Consider the following 22,627-nt stretch of genomic DNA (forward strand, 5'->3'; position numbering starts at 1 on the left):
CTATAGAACATGCCATTTTAAAGGATTTAAGGACTTAGACTTTTCTCACCAGTGAGACATGTTTGCTTCTGGTACTACCAATTTCTTCAGAGAAGTTGATGGGCATTGAAGAAACTCATGGAGTTTGCCTTCAATGTGACAAGGTTAGAGTTTTGGTCAAGAAACTACTCTTGCCTGTATTGCTTGATAGTATGCTGTATGAACTGGACATGCAGGACCCACAAAAAGGTGACTGCTAAATATCCCAAAAGATGGGATGCTCCTTCAGGGTTTTTGCCTCACAGAAAAAAACTACCAGATGTTTTGTAGGACACAAAGGAAAGTGACTGACAAATGGCCAATATATGCCAGACAGTCTTTCCAATTTCCTGCTTCATGGAAAAGTCTGCTGAATACTATGGGCCTATAGGCTGAAGATGGATGCTCCAATGTTACAGAAGAACTTTGGGTGACTGTCCAGGTAGCAAGATGTCTCTGTCAATTCTAGAATTTTGTAAGTTGCTTACAATACACCTCTTTTTACTTTGGTAATATCACATCCTTCTGGGGTCTTTGACAGAGTTGAAGAACAGATAGTTATAGTTTTCCTTAGCTATGATAAAAGATAAATTAGATATAAATCTTTAGATTAAAAAAGATAGGATAGATGATAGAGTATTTGCCAAATGTAAATGGACTAAATATTGTAACTGTAATTGTTGCTTGATACCTATTATGCTATATGTAATTTTACTATGTTAAAGTTAAAACATTCCTTTTTGTTTAGACAGAAAAGGGGAGATGATGTGAGATTCCCATAAGTATACTATGAATATGGTTTATCACCTTTTGTTATTAAAGAAGCTGTTTTGGCCAATGGTTTAGTAGAGTAAAGCCAGGTGGGAAATCTGAACAGAGATTTATATATAGAGAGAGTGCGAGTCAGAGAGACACCATGTAGCTGCTGAAGGAGAACGACACCAGTCAGAACCTTACTGATAGGCTACAGCCTCATGGCAATACACAGATTAATAGAAATGATTTAAGATGTAAGAATTATCTAGAAATATGCCTAAGTTATTGGTTAATCAGTATTGTAATTAACATAGTTTCTGTGCTGTTATTTTGGTCAGTGTGGTTGGGACATGTGTGAGCAGTCTCCATCTACAACTTTCCAATTGTAGATGGTCAGAGTGCCCAAGAAAAGTTCTCAGATCAAAGCTGCTACAGTTATTATTCAAATTATGCCATAATACTATGTTCACATTTTATATCTTTATAGAATTTGTCTATATGTCTAATCCTGACATTTTGTTGTCCCCTCGTCAAATGACATCATAGTGGCTCTGCATGTGCTAACTTTTCTAAAAAAGGGAGGTCCTGACATCCCATTCATTTATAATCTTTCTGCATCACTTTGCCCATCAATATGAGTCTCTGTGTAGGACAGAGATAACTTCAACTAATCCATCTAACTTTGTTGCTGTATATGCTATGTAATCGCCTGAGTCTTTAGTGGAAAGAGCCTTGCAACCTGAACTGTGGTCAACTCCTCTAGCCCACCAAATCTTGTTGACCTTTTTGAGTTTACTTTGTTTTGTATATCTTGTTTCTGTATAAGTATACATTCTCATTGGAGTTAAAGACATCTCTATGAATAGAAGCCCAATCCAACACTGATACAATGGCAAAGACCCTGTAACTAGAGAGATCTTGGGCAGTAGGAGAGAACCTATTACTGTTCCGCTAAATGGGCATAATCATAATGTCTTACTGCTATACCTGTAGGCTGGTGTGTCCTTCAACCCTCATTAGTGAAGTTTATTCTTTAATAGATAACAACTAAGACAGAAATCCACAATGGATCAAGGTATAGAGAACAAGAGACTATTTGTCTCAGAAATCCTAATGGGGACACCTGTATCACTCTTTCCTCCCACTTCCCAGGGGTCATCATGGAAAGGGGATACACATATTTTAAAGGCCAGAGGCAATAGATGACTACAAGAAACTGTTTTCCAGACAAAACAGAAATAGGAATTCACAGTGGTTGTGACAACTTGCACAAGGCTCATGCAAGTAACACCATACAAATTCCAGCATGGAGAGGGGCAGGTAGATACAAGGTCCTATCCTTAGCTGAGTAGCTAATCACAGCTGATAAATGCTGGGAGTTGAATGTTTTCTTTAAGGGTGTGGCTACTGGTACACTGACCAAGCTCCAGTGGCTAGCTCTCTATCCAAGAGTAGACCCAAGGCAGTACAGATTGGAATTGATGGACATAAAATAAAACAAGAAAGCAAAATTGTGTGAAAAGAAAGGCAGTGTGGATCTGGGTAGAGTTGGAGAAGGCTGAATATGACCAAAATACATTATATGAAATTCTTATACAACTCATAAAAATATTTTAAAATCTCCCATATTCTATAATTTGGTAAAATCATTTTTATAATGAAAAGAAATAAATATAATTAAAAAATAAATTATATAGTGGGAGATGAGACTGTACTACCAAGTTAAGCATTTATTCATAAAGTTTCAGGATAAGATATTTATGTCAGCACTGGCCTCGAACCTGGTTAAGACAAATGGCCTAAGAAAGGCAACTATAAAATTGATCTATTTATGTTTTGATCTTTCATTCAAAAATACTTTGCACCTTTTAATTACTTATGTCCCACCTTGTTCTAAAAATAGACTTTAAATAAGCATATAACGAAGCATAACATCTAGAAAGATTAAGTAAAAATTACCTTGAAGAAGTGAAGGGAAATAAACCAGAGTCCTCTAGGCAGAACAAGGGCAAGAATAATGATAAGAGTGTCAAGTTCAACCTATGAGTTTCTAGGTGTTGGCCAGCAGCGGCCACATATTTGCTCTTTCTATTGATCCAGCTAGCAGAGATAAGGACTGGTCTGTGAGAGACAGAATCAAGCCATTTGTTCAGTGATTATATCTGGTGACAACCTGGTACTGTGGTTCATGTCTGTAATCCTAACCCTTAAGAGGCAGAATCAGGGTCAGTGCCAAACACAAACTGTGAAGATTAGCCTGATTTATTTACACAGGGCATTCCAGGATAGCCAGGGCTAATTGATGAGATCACAGTGCCGCCCTTCACATAACCCAAAAATTAATGAGGGGGAGTTTTTCTGATAGACCGTGTGCTCATCATATCTTTAAATATGCACAGGGTTGCATTTCATCTATTGATTTCCCATAAGGTTCCCTGGAACAGGAAAACAGACAGTTGCTAGAACACAATTAAGTATGATTTGTCTTCTAGGAGACTAATATGATCATTTTTTTGACACCATGAGTAAGTGTAGCAGAGTCGGTGAGTTCATTTGAGTGTGGATTCATGAGTCCCTCTCATCCCCACTTCCTCTTAGTCCTACAAAGCCTCCACTCAGTTGTTTGGAACTAAATTATTGTTTTATATAACCACACTGGGAGTCTTTAATGATACAAGAAGGTTTATGAGCCACTTTTAAAGAACATAATTTCTGAGTGTGTAAAAGAAGCAAATGAATTGCATACACTTCAGTTGATCATCTTAAAATTTGGGTTCTCTCAGTTGAGTTAAAATGTTGTGTGTAGATAATTTGAGGCTGTATTTTCTGGTCAAAATTCATGAAATATTGTTGATCCATTCTGTCAGTTAATTATGGAACTTCATCTCTAATAATTTATCCAGGATAAGACTAAAAGAATTTTCTTAACATTTAAAGTACAGTATAAAACAAAGTCATAATTTAGAATTAGTATTAAGACTCTTATAAATACCAACTTGCATATTTTTGGGGACAGGGTCTCTATGTAGCCCATGACAGAACTTGGGTATGTTGCTCAGGGTAACCTTGAACTCATGATCTTACTGTCTCAACTTTTTAAATGTTGAAATATGGGTGTGGGTTATCATGCCTAGTAGAACAAACTTAGAAATTTACTCTAAGACACCCATACATTTCAAATAAATAAATCATGACAGAAATAAATTTAACTTGGATAGAATGAATTGTGTGTAATCAGAAGCTTAGTATGGTGACAGACACCTTTGTGCCTTCACGTCTAGCTTTATATCAGTGTTTCCTGGTGAATCCTCTAAGATGCTAGGTGCAACTGTAGCTCCTAAAATGGCAGATGGGCTGGAAGTGCATCGCACACAAAGCCCATCTCTATACGTTTCCCCACTGAGTGCTTTCCTCCCTCAATTTGTTCCATCTTGCAAGATATTTCCTTTCCTTTGTAATCCCTCACCTTTTCACTAATGTTTCTCTACCAGCATCTTTGTACCCTGCTGGACCTCACAGTTCCTCTATTGTGCTGTCTGCAGACTCTTAGGACAGTTAACTGTGGTAATAGACACGACTTCTGCATTCTGAGGAACAGCACACTCAGTGATGTGTCTTACTCTTCTCAGAAATAGCAGGTTTTTCTCACTCGTATGCTCTTATTCAGAGGGCATTAATATCTTACAGGAAAATGCTGTAGAGTTCTTCACTTGCTGTAAATGCATCTCTTGTGTTTTTAACTGTTTTATAAAGTTCATAATCAGAACTGACTTATCAACATTCTTACAGATGCCACTTAACATTTATATAATTTCATGATAAATTGATAAATGACAGAACCCTCCTATAGTAAAGCTATTCACTTGTTTCAGAAACATGACTTAAGTTTCTAATACGTAGTACATAGTATCTAATACATAGTACATAGGAGTAGCAAGAAAAATGCCAGGCACAATATGGGGTGCTTTTATACCACTGATTTTTTAAAGGTCAAGTCAAGGGAAAAATGCTATTTAAAAACACTGAAATGGATTGGCATGGTAACTTGTTTATTTAAATGAGGGTAATTTAGTGTGCTGCATCTATACATCAACAGCTCTTATAATTCTGCAAAACAACTCATAAATCACAAAGGAGGTACCAAGAATAAAAGAACAGTGGAGGGAAATTTAAGAGTCATTGAAATAGTGGAATTGGCAGTACAGAATGTTAAGCTCCAAACAGATCTGAGAGATGCAGCTTCTGCCAACAATAATACTTTTCATGGTAAATCCAAGTACAAGGAGTGTGGCTTTGTAGCTGTTGAAAAAGCCTACAGGGACAAATGAAAGAAAAGAAAGCATGTTTTCTACCATGTATGTCATGCTATTGGAGGTGGTTTATAAGGATTCACTTTAATCTACACATTACACGAATAAAGGTTAGCAGGCAGGTATGGCCTTTATTTCAAATAATGATTCAGGCTGCTGGCAATGGTGAAGGTAAGTTGATTTTCATTTTTTAGAAGTATCATGAAGTTAAGTATCATTACTTCGAAAGATTCTGAAAATTTTGAGACTGTGTTTCTATTTTCTGAAGTTGACGTTTTGGACAGCTTTAGCAGTAGCAACAAACACTCTCACTTTATACTGGCATACAAAAACAGACATTTCTTACTAACTTGGCTTGCAAGACACCTCTAGGTCAGCTGCAACATCCTGGGTGGGTTCCTTTGGCTCATCCTTGCACGTTTTCTCAGGGCCTTAGTTAGCAGAAGAGGTGTCATCTATATGGACTCTGCTAAGCTCGTGGCAGTGGTCAGTACATAGCAGAGTCAGAGCCTAACCATGTGAACAGAGTTTACGCTTCTGCTAAAGAATTCTGAATCATGAGCTTTTCATTATATTTTGAGATTATATTATAATTATAGTATTTCTTCCCTTCCATATACCTTCCCCACTCTCCTTCAAATTTATAGCCTCTTTTTACACTAATTTTTATTGCATGCATTCATGTTTATTATATAAATAAATATTCCTAAACATAACCTGTTCAGTCCATGTAATGTTACTTGCATGTATGTTTTTAGGGATGGCCATTTGGTGTACTCTTTTTGTTGTTTTTGTAAAAACATTTTCTTATTTTGTTAAAAATTATTTTCTCATTTTACATACCTATTCTTGTTCCATCTTCCTCCCTTCCTACTGCTCCCCACACCTTCTTCCCACTTCATGCCCACCCACTCCTCAGAGAGAGTAAGTCTTCCCAAGGGGAGTCAACAAAGTCTGACATATCACTTTGAGGCAGGACTAAGACCTTCCCTGCTACATTTAAACTAAACAAGGTATTCCTCCAAAAAAATGGGCTCCAAAAAAGCTAGTTGAAACACTAAAGACAAACCCTTGTTCACTTTCAGTGGCCCCATAAACTGGCCAAGCCGTACAACTGTCATCCACATTCAGAGGGCCTAGTTTGGTCCTCTGTAGTTTCCCCCAGTATCAGTCTGGAGTCACTGAGCTCCTGTTAGCTCAGGTGAGCTGTTTCCGGGGGAATCCCCATCATGGTCTTGACCCCTTTGCTCTCTTTATTGCTTTTCCCTCTCTTCAACTCTCTCCAGAAGCTCGACCTAGTGCTTAGCTGTGGATCTCTGCATCTGCTGCCATCAGTTGCTGAATGAAGGTTCTATGATGACAACTAAGGTAGTCATCAATCTGATTATAGGGGAAGGCCATTTTCAGGTACCTTTTCCACTATTGTTTAGGGTCTTAGCTTGAATCATCCTTGCAGATACCTAGGAATTTTCCTGGTGTCAGGTTTCACGCGAGTCCAATAATAGTTCTTTCAATCAAGATATCTCTTTCCTTGCTCCCCTATCTCAACCGTGGAGATCCCTCATGTTCTCCTCTCCTCTCTTCTCCCCTCCCCACTTCTGCCCTCCTTTCTCCCCAACCCTATGCTCCTTATTTTCTCAGGAGATCTTGTCTATTTCCTCTCCCCAAGGGGATCCATGAATGTCTCTTTTAGGGTCTCCTTGTTACCCAGCTTCTCTGGAGTCATAGACTATAGGCTTTTGTTTATGTCTAATATCCGTCTATGAGTAAGTACATATGATTTTTGTCTTTCTGGGAATGGGTTACCTCATTCAGGGTGGTTTTTTTTCTAGTTCTAACTATTTACCTGCAAATTCAAAAAGATCTTCACCAACGCTACATCAGACAGAGGACTGATCTGTCTATATCCAAAATATATAAAGAACTTAAAAAACTAGACATTAAAATAGCAAATAATATAATTAAAAATGGGGTACAGATCTAAACAGAGAATTCTCAACAGAAGAATCTCAAATGGCCAAAAGACACTTAAGGAATTGCTCAACATCCTTAGCCATCAGGGAAATGCAAATCAAAATGACTCTGAGATAATATCTTACGCCAGTCAGAATGGATAAAATCAAAAACACTGACGATAGATGATGCTGGAGAGGATTCAGAGTAAGGGGAACAGTCCTCCACTGCTGGTGGGAATGCATACTTGTACAACCACTTTTGAAATCAGTATGGTGATTTCTCAGAAAATCTAGAATCAATCTACCTCAAGACCCAGTAATACTACTTTTGGGCATATACCCAAAGGATGTTCAATCATATGACAAGACATTTGCTCAACTGTGTTCACAGCTTCATTATTCACAATAACCAGAACCTGGAAACAACCTAGATGGTCCTAAACTGAAAAATGGGTAAAAACATGTGATACATTTACACAGTGGAATACTATTCAGTGGTAAAAAACAATGACATCCTTTTTCAAAAAGAAAGATTTATTTCTTTATTATCTATACAGTGTTCGACTGCAGTTATCCCTACATGCCAGAAGAGGGCACCAGATCTCATTACAGATGGTTATGATTCACTATTTGGTTGCTGGGAATTGAACTCAAGACTTCTGGACAAACAGCCAGGGCTCCTAACCACTGAACCATCTCTCCAGCCCCATGCTGTGCTCTTTCTTGAGCAAGACTATCTTTCCCACTCCCAGATTTCCTCAATTGCCTATAGTTCATTGTGTAGAGGTAAGAGCTTGTTGTTTTTCCCACATCTGCCCTGGCATGTCTATTAGTATTGTCCTTGTTCAGTTCAAATTTGGGCACTCCATCAGTGAGACCTTATGGGTAAAGGTTCTGCTATTCCTTGGAGATACGGTCCTGCTCAACAAGAGGAAAACATTCCTGATACTGCAAACCTAGCTAACTATTTGATGCTAGTGAAGTTGTCATGGTTATTGTAGGAGATTCTACAACCACTAATTTAGTAAACCATCATAGTCATTAACAAAAGTCTACAAACATTTGTGCTTGTACCTATAAATAAGCAGAGTTTTCATCCTTCATCAAGGAAACTTCACTTTGTAACAGGTTGAATCACATTTGCTCCTAGCTTTTGGTCATAATAAGCCACAAGGTCAACTCCAAATTTATTGAGATTAGAGATTTATATTTCATATTGAGAAGCATCTCAAAAGTGGGTGTAGTAAGGAGCTGCAGGCTGCGTTCCTGCTGCCCAGCTCCCGGCCGCCTGGCTAGCTTATGCCCCAAAATAACAACACACAAATTGTATTCATTTAAACACTGCTTGGCCCATATCTAGTAATCTGTGTAGCACCACGAGGCAGTAGCTTAACGGGAAAGAATCCAGCCTACGTCCATCTTGGGCTGGAGCTTCATTGCGTCTGCCCCAGAGAGGAGAGGCATGGTGTCTGCCTAACTTCCCTTCTTTCCAGCATTCTGTTCTGTTTACTCCTATGTTCTAACCTATCAGGCCAAACAGTTTCTTTATTAATTAACCAATGAAAGCAACAGATTGATGTATAACACTCCCACATCAAGTGGAGAGGAGATAAAAATAAAAAACAAAGACTATATCCAATACTATTGACAAAAGGCATATTTTAATATTTTTGAAGATCAAAATATTCTATTAAAAATCTTTGTGAACTGGGCCATGTACATAGCTCAGTCTGTAAAGTGCTTGCTGTATAAACATGGACACTGGCATATGATACCCAACACCGATGTGAAAACCAGGCATGGCAGTGTGTACTTGGATCTCAGCACTGGCGAGGTAGATCAGTAGCCTAGCCTAATTGATAAGCTTTGGGTTCTAGTGTGACACCGTGTTGGCAGAAGTTCCTGTCTTGCCTGATCCTGCAGCCATTCAGTCTCAAAGAAACACACAGAGGCTTACCAGTTTATTAATTATAAAATGGTTGGCCTATTATTTCAGGCTTCTTATTAACTCTTATATCTTACATTAATCCATAATTCTTATCTGGGTTAGCAATGTGGCTCAGTACCTTTTTATCAGTGAGGCATTCTCATCTTGCTTCCTCTGTGTCTGGGTGATGACTGCAGACTGAGCCTTTTCTCTTTCCAGAATTTCCTGTTTTGGTCACCCCACCTATATTTCCTGCCTGGCTACTAGGCAATCAGCATTTTATTAAACCAGTACAAGTGATAACTCTTTACAGAGTACAAGACCATTGTCCCACAGCAACACCATGTCTAAAAATATAAGATGAGCAGCTCCTGAAGGCCATCAGCTGAGGTTGACCTCTGACCTCCACAAACATGTACACACATGTACATCTGTAAACTGCACATATTTTGTTTTTCTTCTTTCTGTAGATATCTGCAGATCTTTCTTGGTTAGCACTCTTCCAGCTGTTCTGAAAAACAAGTCCTACCTCCATATTTGTCCATCTCTCTTCTTCCTGCCAAGCTGTCTAATTCTGATTCGTTCAGTTCCAATGATTCCTTGAATATGGAAACAGCTAAACTGAGGTTCCCCATACCTGAGCCCCAGAACTGTCCTCCACTTGTCTTCTATGACCTCCATTTGATTTTTTTTGTCTCACGAATTAAATATTGTCACCAGAAACTTGATGCCAATCTAAATGTGTCCCCTGTAGTGATATTAAATTTTTGTTTTAATGGATAAATCTTGCCTGAAGATCAGAGAGTAAAACAGTCCCACAGACCAGGCAGTAGTGGTGCATACCTTTAATCCCAGCATTAGAGAGGAATAAAAGATGGGAAGAGACAGCTCTCACACACAGTCTCATTCTGATATTTCTAGAGGCAGGATCATCATTTCAGGCTAAGGTAGAGGAAAGAGCCAGTGGCTGGCTGTTCTGCTTTTCTGATCATCAGGTTGAACCCCAATTTCTGTCTCTGGGTTTTTATTAATCATAAGACATTTCTCCCTCCCATTTTCTCTATCATACTATTTTTAGAGCCTTCTGACTTAGAAGCATGAACTACATTTGAGTCTCCCTTCCTTGCAGTGCCTAGTCACCGAATGCCAAGATACCCGGTATTCTAACACGGCCATGTTTCTTATCACTATCCACTCTCTTCCTACCATCACCTTCGTTCTGCTTTACGTCTTTGTGCTATCTTAAGTTTAGATTCTTTCACATCATTCTCTCTTTTCTAGCTTCTTCCTCATCTTCAGCATCAGAACCCGTGGAATTTTTGAGGCAGTTCCCTGACACTAAACTGGTCATACATTTGCCCTGAGATGATCGTTCACAGTATTTCCAACTCCGTGTTTTGATGTTGTCTTCTAGAAGTCAATGTAAACTGAAATTCCTGACTGAGTAGGTAACTAATATTAACTAATATTGCTGTCTTTTTGTGACACTCCCAACTCCATGTTATCCATGACTTTTAAATTCATTCTCAAAAACCATTTCTCTCAAAATGTTGCCTGATGATATTTAACTTATATTTTTCCTCAGCATAGATTTTCGTTTCCTTTTAGTGATTTGTAAAGTTATGTCTTCCATGACAGACTACTAACCTTCCTTCCCTCAGTTTCAGTACTGCTTGTGCTTCTCATTCTCTGTGGCATCTAACTCAGAACTCTGTAGATCTCCTCCAACCCTGGAATGGGACACAACACTTACTGCCTTTTCCATACTAGGAAAACATCTAACTACTGAGATATGTCATTATCCTCTGTAGAAAAGTAATAATGTTGTTTCCAGAGCTTAAACTTTCTTAACATATAACATCTAGTAGGCACTTCCCAAATGTTAATTATTATGGTTTTTAGTCACTAAGATTTAAGGAATGCTAGTAAAATGTGGCTACAATTACTCAAATACAGTTTCACATAATTTCATACTCTTTCAATAAAATAGCTAATAAATGAGAACACATCCACTGTTGAAACCATTGAGAAATGATATATTTCCTGTTTACACTAAGAGTTATAATTTTTGGGGGGAGGGATGGCAAATGGTAAGCCCCATTCTTTTCATAAAATTAATTTATGATTAGGAATTTTAGGCCTAGCATATCTAGCAAATTTTTTTTTCTGTAATAAATTGTCTTTGAAAGTTGAAGAATAAAAAATAATGATTTCTCATGGGTTTAATCTCCTTAGCAGATAAATTTAAAAGAGTTGAATTATAAGTTTTTGCATTATGAATTTCCCACCATCTCAATTACCTTGGTTTTTATTCTCTTAGAATAGTTACCTACCACATAATTGCTATGCTTCACGTGAACTTAGAGAACTTTTCAAAAATAGGTCGCAAAGGGGTGGGTAGGTGTGAGAGTGTGGGCAGAGCCACTGCTAATTTCAGTTTTTAAAACATGGTCTTTAACTTTTAGTATTTGTTGTCAAATAATGATTAAATGTCTTGATTTTTCAGAGATATTAAGCTGTCAAAGTAATCACACTCAGTTTACACAATTGGGAAGAATGGGATGCATGCTATCAGAAAAGGAAGTGACAGCAATTCTTCATGGCTCCATATAATTGGAGTCCTGCATGTTTCCTTCAGTTGTACTCTTTAGAAGAAAAGTAGGCATTTTCAAATTTCCCATTGGAATTTCTTGCTGCTCAACATTGAGAATATTTTGGCTACCAACACCAGATTTTTCAGCTGCACTTTTCTGTTCTCCTTAACTAACCCTGTTGTCTAGACATATTATCAAAATTACATCTGCCTCATTTTTCTTGGCTTCTAAAAAACACCTTAGTTTTCTACATAATGTTCTGCTCAGTCTAGTGAGATTTTAAACTTTCTCAAAGACAAAGGTTTTGTGTTATTCTTTAAAGCATTTCTTAAAAATAGGTAAACTAATTAATTAAAACACAGGCGTTTAGGGGGTTTACTGTCTTAGACATTCAGAATGGCTTGTCTTTCTTCACCTTTAAGGCAATGCATTTTCAGACATCAGGAATCTCATACTGTTGCTTGCTCATGTTGTAAATGAGAAAATTTAAGCTTTGGTCACACAAATGAAAGTAAGTATGATGACTCAGCTTAGTTAGTGATGAAGGCTGTGCTTCTACGGAACTCATTCAATGCTCAAGTCTTGAATTTCCCATCTATACGTAAGAAATGAGGCCTAGATTGACTTGTAAGTTTCAAATTTGAAATTTCTTTAGCCCCAAATAAAATGTATTCTATATAGGACCCATAGGTGGCAGTACCATGTAATAAAAGTAATGAAAGGACTTGAGCACATTAGGAAAGGTGTGACATTAAAGCTCATTTTTTAATTGGGGTTTTGAGTAGATAAAGCAGAAGCAGAATGGACATCATTGTCTTTATGGCATGATGCTCGTTGTCAAGAGAGGAAAATTAAAGCCTGCTTATTTCTACACAAAATGCATTTAAAAAGAAAAAAGTGAATCTATTTACTTTTATATCAACAACATATCCCAAAATAGGCAGATTTAAAAAGAAATAAGTGTGTGTGGAGACCAGCTCTGATGCCAAAATGCAGGAATTAAAAAAAAAACATATAGTAGAACTGATGGACTTCTTGATAGTAAAGTTGTGGCTGTTTGAATCATCCCCATCTACGCATTTGTTTGAATGATTGGTCCTCAGTAAAAACTCTTTGGGAAGGATTAGAAGGTGTGGCCTTTTCAGGGAGCTGTGTCACTAGGGTTTTCAGAAGCTCAAGCCAGGCCCAGTGTGTCTCCTTCTGTGTACTAACTGAGGATCTCTCAGCTATGGACAATGGACAATCTCTATAAAACTGTAAACAAGCTGCAAATTAAATGCTTGCTTTTATAAGAGTAACCTTGGTCATGGTGCCTCTTCAAGCAATAGAACAGTGGCTAAGGCAGGAAGAAATCAGATGGAACTAATGTTGTACCATGCAATGAGGTACATTTTTTAAAAAGAGAATTTAACCAGTCAAGATGTAACTTGAGCTAAACAAAACATTGCATTTTAAGGTATGCGATTCTTTTATCTCTATGCAGAACACAGTTTGTTTACCTAAGCTAACAAAATATTTTCTCTTGAGTGTAAGAACCAACATCCCATCTTAACAAAATGGTGATTGTCTGTCTTGTAGGCTGGATGACTTTAGGATGGCTGACGACAAGCATTATCTTGGTACCAAAAGCAAAACTGTGGTCAGAGTATTTTATATGAAAGACTCTATTGTCAATAAAAAAGTGAGATTTGCAAAGTCAGAATTTGTTTTCACTTTTGTGGACTGAGTATTAATAAAGTTAAAGCTGGGGGTAGACTGATGCTTCCGTGGTTAAGAGTGCTTACTGCTCTTCCAGAGAATGAGACATCTGTGTCTAGCACCCACATCGGGTGGCTCACAACTGTCTGAAACTCCAGATCAAGGGATCTGATGCTGTCTTTGCTTTTCCAGGCACTTGTATACACTTGTGTTCATGTGTGCATGCACATGAGTGTGCACACACACACTACAATAACATTTAACACATGCACATAAATAAAGATAATATAAAAGAATATTAACATTTTACTAAACATTATCTATTTTGAGGAGAAGGGAAGATTATTCTTTTTTTGGAGGATGTGCTCACTGGTAAGATTCCATGCGCCAGAGCATAGCCCACACCCATGCACATATACTCAGTACCAATTGGATTTAGTGGTATATGCACATAAAGCAAACACACGAAGTTGAGAAGGAAATGTGATGGGACATAAAGAGAGTAGGCACAATCCTATTTCTTTGTACACATATGCAATAGTACCAAAGAGCTCCACAAAAGCCCTGAATGGAGTATAACAAAGGTTTATTTAGGGATAAACTCACAGTAAGGGCAGCGATCCACAGTCCTCTGCATGCACTGGGAACTGGAACTGAATCCAGTAGAAAAGAGGGATGAGCACACTTTTCATCTGCACTTATAGTACATAAGACCACGCCTAAAGTGGGCAGGTATGTTAAAGGCTATTGGCTGAAGGAGTTCCCACAACACATATATATGAAATTATGAAAAATAAAAAAATTTAAAAATAGAAAAAGATTTATCAAGAACTATATTAGGATATACTACTAGTATATGGAAATGAATTTAAAATAAAGCCTTGCATAAATAAATAAAAAACAGAAATGATTTTTCATTTTGAAAATACTTTATAGAGAATTCTTCATATGTAATATTATCAACACCATGAGAAAACGGAAGCAACAATCAAGAAGCAATTCTTATCAGCAAGTGTTATACAACCCAAATAATCAAGACTGCTGGGCAGAGCTGGTGATAGTCATCTCTGTGATAAAAACCAAAAGCTGCAGAAACAGCAGACAACTCCATTTGACTTTACAGCACCAGTTATTCTACAGTGCAAGAAAACCTCTCCACAAATTTGAATAATAAAATAAACAAAATAATAAATAATAGTTATTTTTAAGAGATTTATTTTTTGTGTGTATCTGATTGAGTATATACTATGTGTATGTCAATGCCAACATAGGGCAGAAGAGGGCCTATACTTGGAGGTAGAATTCTAGGCAGTTGAGAGTGGTCAGAAGTGGGTTCTCATAACAGAATTCTGATACTCTGGAAGAGCATGAAATGATTTTAACCACTGAGCTGTCTTCCCAGGAGGTCTTGCAAATAATTATTATAATTATAATTCCAAAATTATAATGTGAGTACTGGGAACTAAAGTGCTTCTGATTCCTACATTCAGTAGACATTCTTCCAGCAAGGGGAATGTTCCTCTGTGTCAGGACAGATGTGGCAGTTTACGGAGGATTGTAACATTGTTCTCTATACAGTCTCATTATGCCTGCTGTCATACATCCTGATGTACCTGGTAATCACAGAAGTGCAGTGGTAGCACGGAGCAGTCACAGTGGGGAATTCTGAAAAGCATCCACAGCGGCAGGGGTGAAGACAGGATCTGGGAGTTGAAGGATGTCCTGGGCTGAGTGAGTGATTGCACCTGCCCCCACTTATCTCCAAGGTCACCTTTTCAGCTCTCTTCTTTTATTTATTTTATTTATTCAGCCTCATTTTTTTATTTGTTTAATGTGTGTTTGTGCACAGATGTGCCTGATACCAGCAAAGGTCTGGAAAGGGCGTCAGATCCCCTGGAACTGGAGTTACAGACGGTTCTGAACCAGCATGCAGGTGCTGGGAACCAAATTCAGGTCCTCTCTCTGGAAGAGCAGTTAGTGTTGTTTACCACTGAGCCTTAGCTGGAAAGTTGTGGCACACACCTTTAATCCCAGCACCTGAAAGGCAGAAGCAGGTAGATCTCTGAGTTTGAGGCCAGTCTTCTCGACAAAGAGAGTTCCAGGACAGGCAAGGCTGTTACACAGAGATACCCTGTCTTGAAAAACTAAACCAAACCAATCCAAACGAAACCAAGCCAACAAACCAAGAAACAAACAAACAAACAAAAAAATCAAAAGAAAAAAAAGAATACAGATCCCAAAACAAACTTAAAAAAATAAAACAAATAAAAAACCAAACGTCAGAAACAAAAACAAACAAACAAAAAAAAAAAACAAAAATGCCTGTATTCTTTACAAGCTTACTTATGAGGAATTCCCTGTTAGGTTTTTCTGTTGTTCTGCTGGCCACCTGCTTGGGTATGATTTTAGTCCAAAGTTAGCTCCAATGATGTGGTTGCTTGGAAGTCATTTCCACTCCTAAAGACTGGTACCTTCCACCAAGACAATCAACAGAGAAGGCATGGATGCGCGCACGCGTGTGTGCATAGAGAAAAAGAGAATATGGATTAAGAACAGAAATAATTAAGAGCTTATTAACAAAGCCAGTGAGGGCTCCAAGATTGAAAGAGAGGGGAGAACAGACAGACAGGCTTCTGAAGGATCAGGAACGATATCTGGATTTGAAGTGAGAAAAATGGCTACTGAAAAATGTACAAAGGAAAATTGCATGTCAAATATAATGGTTTCATAAATTTATTTATGTATAGTATGAATAATCAGATTTACTATCTAAGACATATAAATAATTCTGTTTATATATCATTTAAATGTAGGTTTCTTGTCTGAAGTTTTATCTGGATCAGAATGTCAGATCATTCAATCAGCGGATTCCGCCTTTTACATGTTGGGTTCCTCTATAGCCCAAGCTCCCAACTACTCAATAAATATTGGCTAATTACCAGTGCATGAACTGGCATTTTGGAGCCCATTCTCTATGATAAGATGCCTTGCCTAGCCTTGATGCAGGGGGAGGGACTTGTTCCTGCCTCAACTTGATGTGTCAGGCTTTGTTGACTTCCCATGGGAGGCCTTACCCTTTCTGGGGAGTGGATGTGGGATAAGGGAGAATAGGAGGAGGGAAGGGAGGGGAACTGTGGTAAAATGAATAAAAAAGTTTAAAATGAAAAAGAGTGAGCATTTTCCAGACTCAACAGAGCAGATGCACATATTAATTTCCAGAAATTGTAACAGTATGCACAAATCTGCAAAAGTTGAAGTCAGAGAAAGAACGTGAAATTGAGTGAAGGAGAATCTGTGGGGAGTTGGGGGAGCAGAAAGAATATTGTGTGGAATTTAAAAAAATAAATAAAAACATAAAAAAAGAACAAGGAAGTTTTCAAAATTTCTACTTTGAAATAATTTTATCTTTTATGGAATATTTCTTATTAGCTTTACTATTTTAGTTCTAGTCTTTGTAAGAAAGTGAATAAGTTTAAATAAAAATTAAAGAAATTTCGCCTGATGTTCGTTATTTGTATATTTTAATTTTTTTATGTCCTACGTCTATTTTAGATATACTTTTTCTGTATTGCTATGATAAAGTTTTACTACCTTCACAAAGCGTTTTCATTTTATTTTCTTTTTTTATCTTCATATATATTAAGTACTCCTATTCCAACTGGAAAAGTGAGCCTTGCATGAGGTTACACTTATGTAATTTTAACCAGGCATGTAAAATGTCTTGATACACACACACACACACACACACACACACACACACACACACACACACAAACACACACACACACACTCAAATAATGAAAAAAACATTATTATTAGAAGGCAATTAAATAAAGTTTGCAAACTAGTGCATTGATTTAAATTTCTTATTATTTATTTATTATCTCTACATAGCTCCGACTGTCTTAGAACTCACACTGTAGACCAGGATGGCCTCAAATGCACATAGGCCTGCCTGTCTCTGCCTCCCAGATGCTGGGATTAAAGATGTGTATCACCATGTATGGCCTTTAAATTTACGTTTCTGTTATATCTTGACATGTAAAAGTCAGGTAGTATGCTTTGATAGGGTGTCTTTAACCTTTATTTCACTTCATAAACAGATGTAGCCTAGTCTTTGGAAAATCTGGCCATATTCATACAATAGTGATTATGTAGTTGTAAATTCCATTTCTATTCTCTCTTGAATTATTAATTTTTATTAGAACTAATGTTAAATATAATGATACAAATTCAAATATTACACCACCAGGTAGAATAGCCATAGTTAAAGTTGATTTTTAAAGTCCATTGATGGCTATTCCCCATTTCACTGTTAAAAATACAGCAGAGCTTTTTCCTTAGCTGATGCAAACAATTGTTGCTTAGGAATATCTGAAGTTCCAAAGGTGACTATCACAAAGTGAATGCAATCTTCCTGTCCTCATTCAAGGACCATCTGCTTCTTATTTCTGCTCTTTCTGTCCATAATGCTTGAAACAATGGTTATGCACAATAGTGCAGGACCTAGTAAATAAATAAACATCTTTTCAAGTCCAAAGTTATCATTATTCTCTTATTTAATTTATTGTGGGTGTATCTGTCAAACAAAAGACACGGTCCTAATAATAGTAGTCCCTTTTTTTAGCTTTGGTTTTTAGATCTAGGAAGTCCCTCTTTGAGAGGCATGACTGCCTCTTAGGGTGGAGTGGCCTAGGAGATCAGGTGGAAGTGGAGCAATGTGGTAGGTGTCATTTATTTTAAGATTTTAACATTTGTTGGGAGTTACTGATGAAGAAGAAAAGCTGCCAGGCATCTTTCAGTGGCCACCACCTATGGACAGCTGGACATTCATTCAAAGGACAGAGTCTTCTTTGTCTTCTTGAGATTCTTTGCAGTATAGCACAGGTAGGGTATTCAGGGTCCAGATGGTGAGGTAAGTATGGAGAAGTTTGGGATTCCTATCATAGAAAGACAGGGGGTGGGGAGAAACAATAGAAAGTTGGTCACAGCAGAAAGCAAACATTTTTCCAGTGTGACCTACTTTTACTGTGGTGAATATCACTCCTTTTTTTTTTTTTTGTGAGTTCATGAGTTTTGTCCCTGTTTGGCTTTTGTCCATGTCTCTCTGCCCCTTTGAAGATCAAAAACACCTAGAAAATTTTCTTTGTTTGCTATCTTCAGTTTCTCTTGTCCTATTCTTGATCTTCCTGAAAGCAATTTTTTGTTCAGTGCTCCAATAACCTTTCTGTTGACAAGCTGCCTCTCCAACTTGACCTTCTTTGACCTACCAGAAATCCTTCTTAAATTTCAGTTTTTAATAACTTAATTTTGAGAATTTTATATATAAAATTGTACTAACATTAATTCTTCCCATCCTCTTTCCCCCAACTCATCCTATGTCTACCCAATTCCCATTTATATTCATGAATCTCTTCTTTAATTATTACTGTTTTACACGCACAAACACACATACATGCACACACACAGTGACACCACACTCTCTCACACACACAAAGGGTGAGGAGGGGAAACAGACCCAACTTCCTGAGTCTATTTAGTGTTATTGTTTGGGTTGAACAATCAATGCTTTGGGTCGAGCAACCATTCAGAAGGGTTGTTCCTTGAGAAAACTGATTCTCCCTCTCTCAGCAGTCATTCACTGCCTGTAGCACTTCATTGAGGCATGAGGACTCGAGAGATTTCCCCCACGAATGTTGGTATGTCATCTGGTGTAATTATGAAGGGCTTGGTTAGGCAGTCATACTGCAGAGACTTCATGGGTGTAACTTCCTATTTGTGTATAGAAGGCACTATCTTACTGCTGCTTTGGTTTCCTGACCCTCTGTTTTCTGGATTGTCCCTGAGTCTTAGTTGTATGGTTGGGTTTCAGATGTGTCAGTTAGGATTGGGAACCCTACAGTAATCAGTTCCTATGCATTTTGACTGATTGTATATTTTGGTAGTCTTCTCAGTCTGCTTCAGGAAGGTGTTTACTGTTAGGGGAGAGTAACACTTATCTGTGGGCATAAAGATGAGCATCTAGAATGCAGCTAGATAGTATCCTAATTTAATAAAGTGGCAATAGTAGGCTCTCCTCTAGGTCCATGACTTTACCAGCCATGGCAGGAAGCTTATAGTTTTGAAATTCTTTACATAGTTGGTTTTCATGATTAACTTTTCCTCTTGTTCTCTCTACTTCACCACCAATGCTCAACTGAATTTCTTCTTCCTAAATCTATGATATTCATTTCACATCCTTTACAGGTGGAGCAGCTTGGAGTTTAACCGTCAGACATCTTGATGTCCCTAGCTTCCATGTTTGACTTTAAATGCCTCCTACATCTTGTTTGCACTCAAATAAACATTTCCGGCCTTGACTTCTTCCCCAAGTCTCTGAACTTTAATTGTGCATTCAACATTTCCACTTGCCTGTCTCATGAGACATTTAAGACTTGAAACACTGAAAAGAAACACTGACTTTCTTCCCAACTCTGTTATTTCCTAGTTCTCTCAATTTTGATAAATGCTAAATCAATTTTTATGTTTCATCTAAACCAAAATTGTTGGGGTACTTTTAAATACTGCTTTCTGCATCCCATACCTCTACTTGTTTTTTAAAAATTGAGCACTTTCTGCTTCCTCCCCAAGGATTCCCTTCTCTCAGATATCGGCATGCCTTGTTCTAATGTTTCATTTATGACCGTGCCCAAGCAGAAAATGACAAGTCTGTCATTGTCCTTTCTTTTTCTCCAAGTTTCTCCCTGCATGTTCCTTACTGCACCACAATTATTTATCTCTCCTTCATTGTCTGTCTCCATTGGAAAGCAAATGCCACAGTTTGCCTTACCATTATATCCACGATGCAACAATATTTGGCATATATTAATTACTCTTTATTACTATTTGATAGTACTTATTGCCTGAATTAATTTATAAGGGATTAAGGAGAGAGATGAATGAACAACTACGGTGAGAGTTATTATGTGGGAAAGGGAATATTCTAAATAATTTGATGGAATACAAAGATGTACTAATAAAAGCCGACAACCTATGACTATCACTATATCAAAATAAGAAATCAGACAAAAGTGTCTGCTGCTGACTTCTTATGTTTTTCTGCCTCCTTACACAGTCACTACCTCCCCTGCCTCTCTACTTTCCTCTCTCTATGTCTTACTTCACCAGTGGTGTCTTCTCTGCATTATTATTTATGTGTATATATACAGAGAAAAAAACCTTAAAATAAAAATATACTTTATAACTTTTATGCTTCCTAATACAATTTCTTAGATGAAATATTTTGCTGTTATTTTAATTTTGTTAACTTTTCTTTTTTTAAAACTTGATTATAGCCACAGTAAGACAAGGTTGGAGCAATTAATAAAAAAAAAACTTTATTTGAGTCTTTCCTATATTCTTGATTCAGAATACACCAGAAAAAGATCACAATTTTATAAACACTGTCAAATAACTTAAATACAGGAAAGCAAAATCCCCAAAGGAAAAAGGATGTTAGATTACAGAAAAGAATGGAAGTAATGAAGAGAACCACCACAGAGACTTTGTTACGGAAGTGTCCCATAGAACGACGTGGACAAATGATAACTGGTGGGCTAAATCCAGCCCACTGCCTGATTTGTCAATAATACTTTATTGGAATCAACTTATTCCATTCATTTGTGCACGATCTGAGGCTACCTCCACAGTACAATGCTAGACCTGACCAGCCACGGCAGAATGAGAATGACCTGGAAGATGAAAATGTTTGCTATTTGTCCCTTACATCCTTTCCAAATGTCATCTGTGCTCATACTGAGTAGGACCCAGATTCATCTCTAGCCTCTTTAGGTGTGACTGCATTCTAACACAGATCTGGATGAAAATTGCTGGAAGAACCCTGACTAACCCTTCAGCTAAACACAAAATCTACTTGAGTATTTACTGAAATCTCCCTTCCGGTAACCTGAGGTAATTACTGTAGGCCAATGCTCTAATTCAGCAAGTTCCACCAGGAGCCACTGAGTGTGAAGTCTTGCATAAGCACCTTTGTGCAAACGGTGGGACCCTCTTTAAACTCCTTTTCTTTCCCTTGAAGCTTATTATGATTTCAGGTTCGTGAAATTTGTCTGATCATAAGAAAATCCCTCTACCTTTCTTTAGCCTGACACCCATATTGTGGGCTCCTGTCCATGGGTGTGAAAGCACCGAAGCGTATAATTCATTTGTAGATTGTTAAAGCTTGCGTGTGTTTGGGAGGAGAGAACATGAGAAAGGATTGGTGGCAAAGATGCGGCCAAGTTTTAAAGTAGCGTTGTAGATGAATCTTCTTCAGTTTGGATAGGATTGTCAAAGTTAATGTTAACTTTACTTCTTTTACTGAAGGAAAAAAAAATTAATTTTAAAAGCAAAGAATGAGGCTATCATGCTTTGCCTTGTCCCAAAGCAACCCCAAACAGATGCTCTTGCCCACCATGGCGCGGTATGGGTCTAATAGATTGTTTCTAGTTGGTTCCTCTGCGTTTCACTGCCTCTAACACCACCCCCTTAGGGTTCATGACTGTCTCTCCTCAAGGTCAGGCTTTTTTGATTCCTGCCTGTCTCCCTTTCCTGCAGTGTTTTTAGCACAAACACATGCTCTGTCTGTCAGGTACAGTGTAAAAATGACTTTTCTGGAAGGCATGGAAATTTCTGGGCACCAGCCACACACGGAGCGAGCATTATAAGCAGATGGCCCCATTACCAGTTCCAGCACGAGCCAGAGAGAAGCAGTTCTTTACAGGATGTGACAGTTCCGGTCCTCCAATCTTGTTTTTTCTCTCTGTATGTGGGGTTCACATCCTCTCCTCAGGCCGGATTCAAAACAGCTCCTCTGCAGTTTTCTCTTTGCACTTTCCCCTCCTCATGCAGATCCTACTCAGCACGAAACAACACAAATAAAAATTCCCCTTTAGTTGCTTTTTTAATGCCTGGGTGAATTCACTTGCTAGCTTTCTTTTTCTTTCATTTTGATATGCCGACCCCACCCCCAGCTCCCTTACACTCTTTCCCACTTCTTCAGTCTTAGTTCAACTGTCTCCTGACTGTTGTTTTCTGAAGCATGTTTTTTTTTTCATGTTTAAGATATTTTTATTTTGAAATTAAATTGTAGACTTTCCTTTTTATTTTAATTTGTTTAAAAAAACTATGTTTTCTCATTTTACATACCAAATCCATTTCCTACTCCCTCTCCTCCTCCTGTTCACTCTACCTCTCTCCTCCCACCTTCCCATCCCACCCCCATCCACTCCTCAGAGAGGGTAAGGCTTCCCAGGGGGAATTGACAAAGTCTAGCACATTGCTTTGAGGCAGGACCAAGGCCTTTCTCTATCTAGGCTGAGCAAGGTATCC

Source organism: Microtus ochrogaster, linkage group LG3 (genome assembly GCF_000317375.1).
Source record: "Microtus ochrogaster isolate Prairie Vole_2 linkage group LG3, MicOch1.0, whole genome shotgun sequence".
Classification (NCBI taxonomy): domain Eukaryota; kingdom Metazoa; phylum Chordata; class Mammalia; order Rodentia; family Cricetidae; genus Microtus; species Microtus ochrogaster.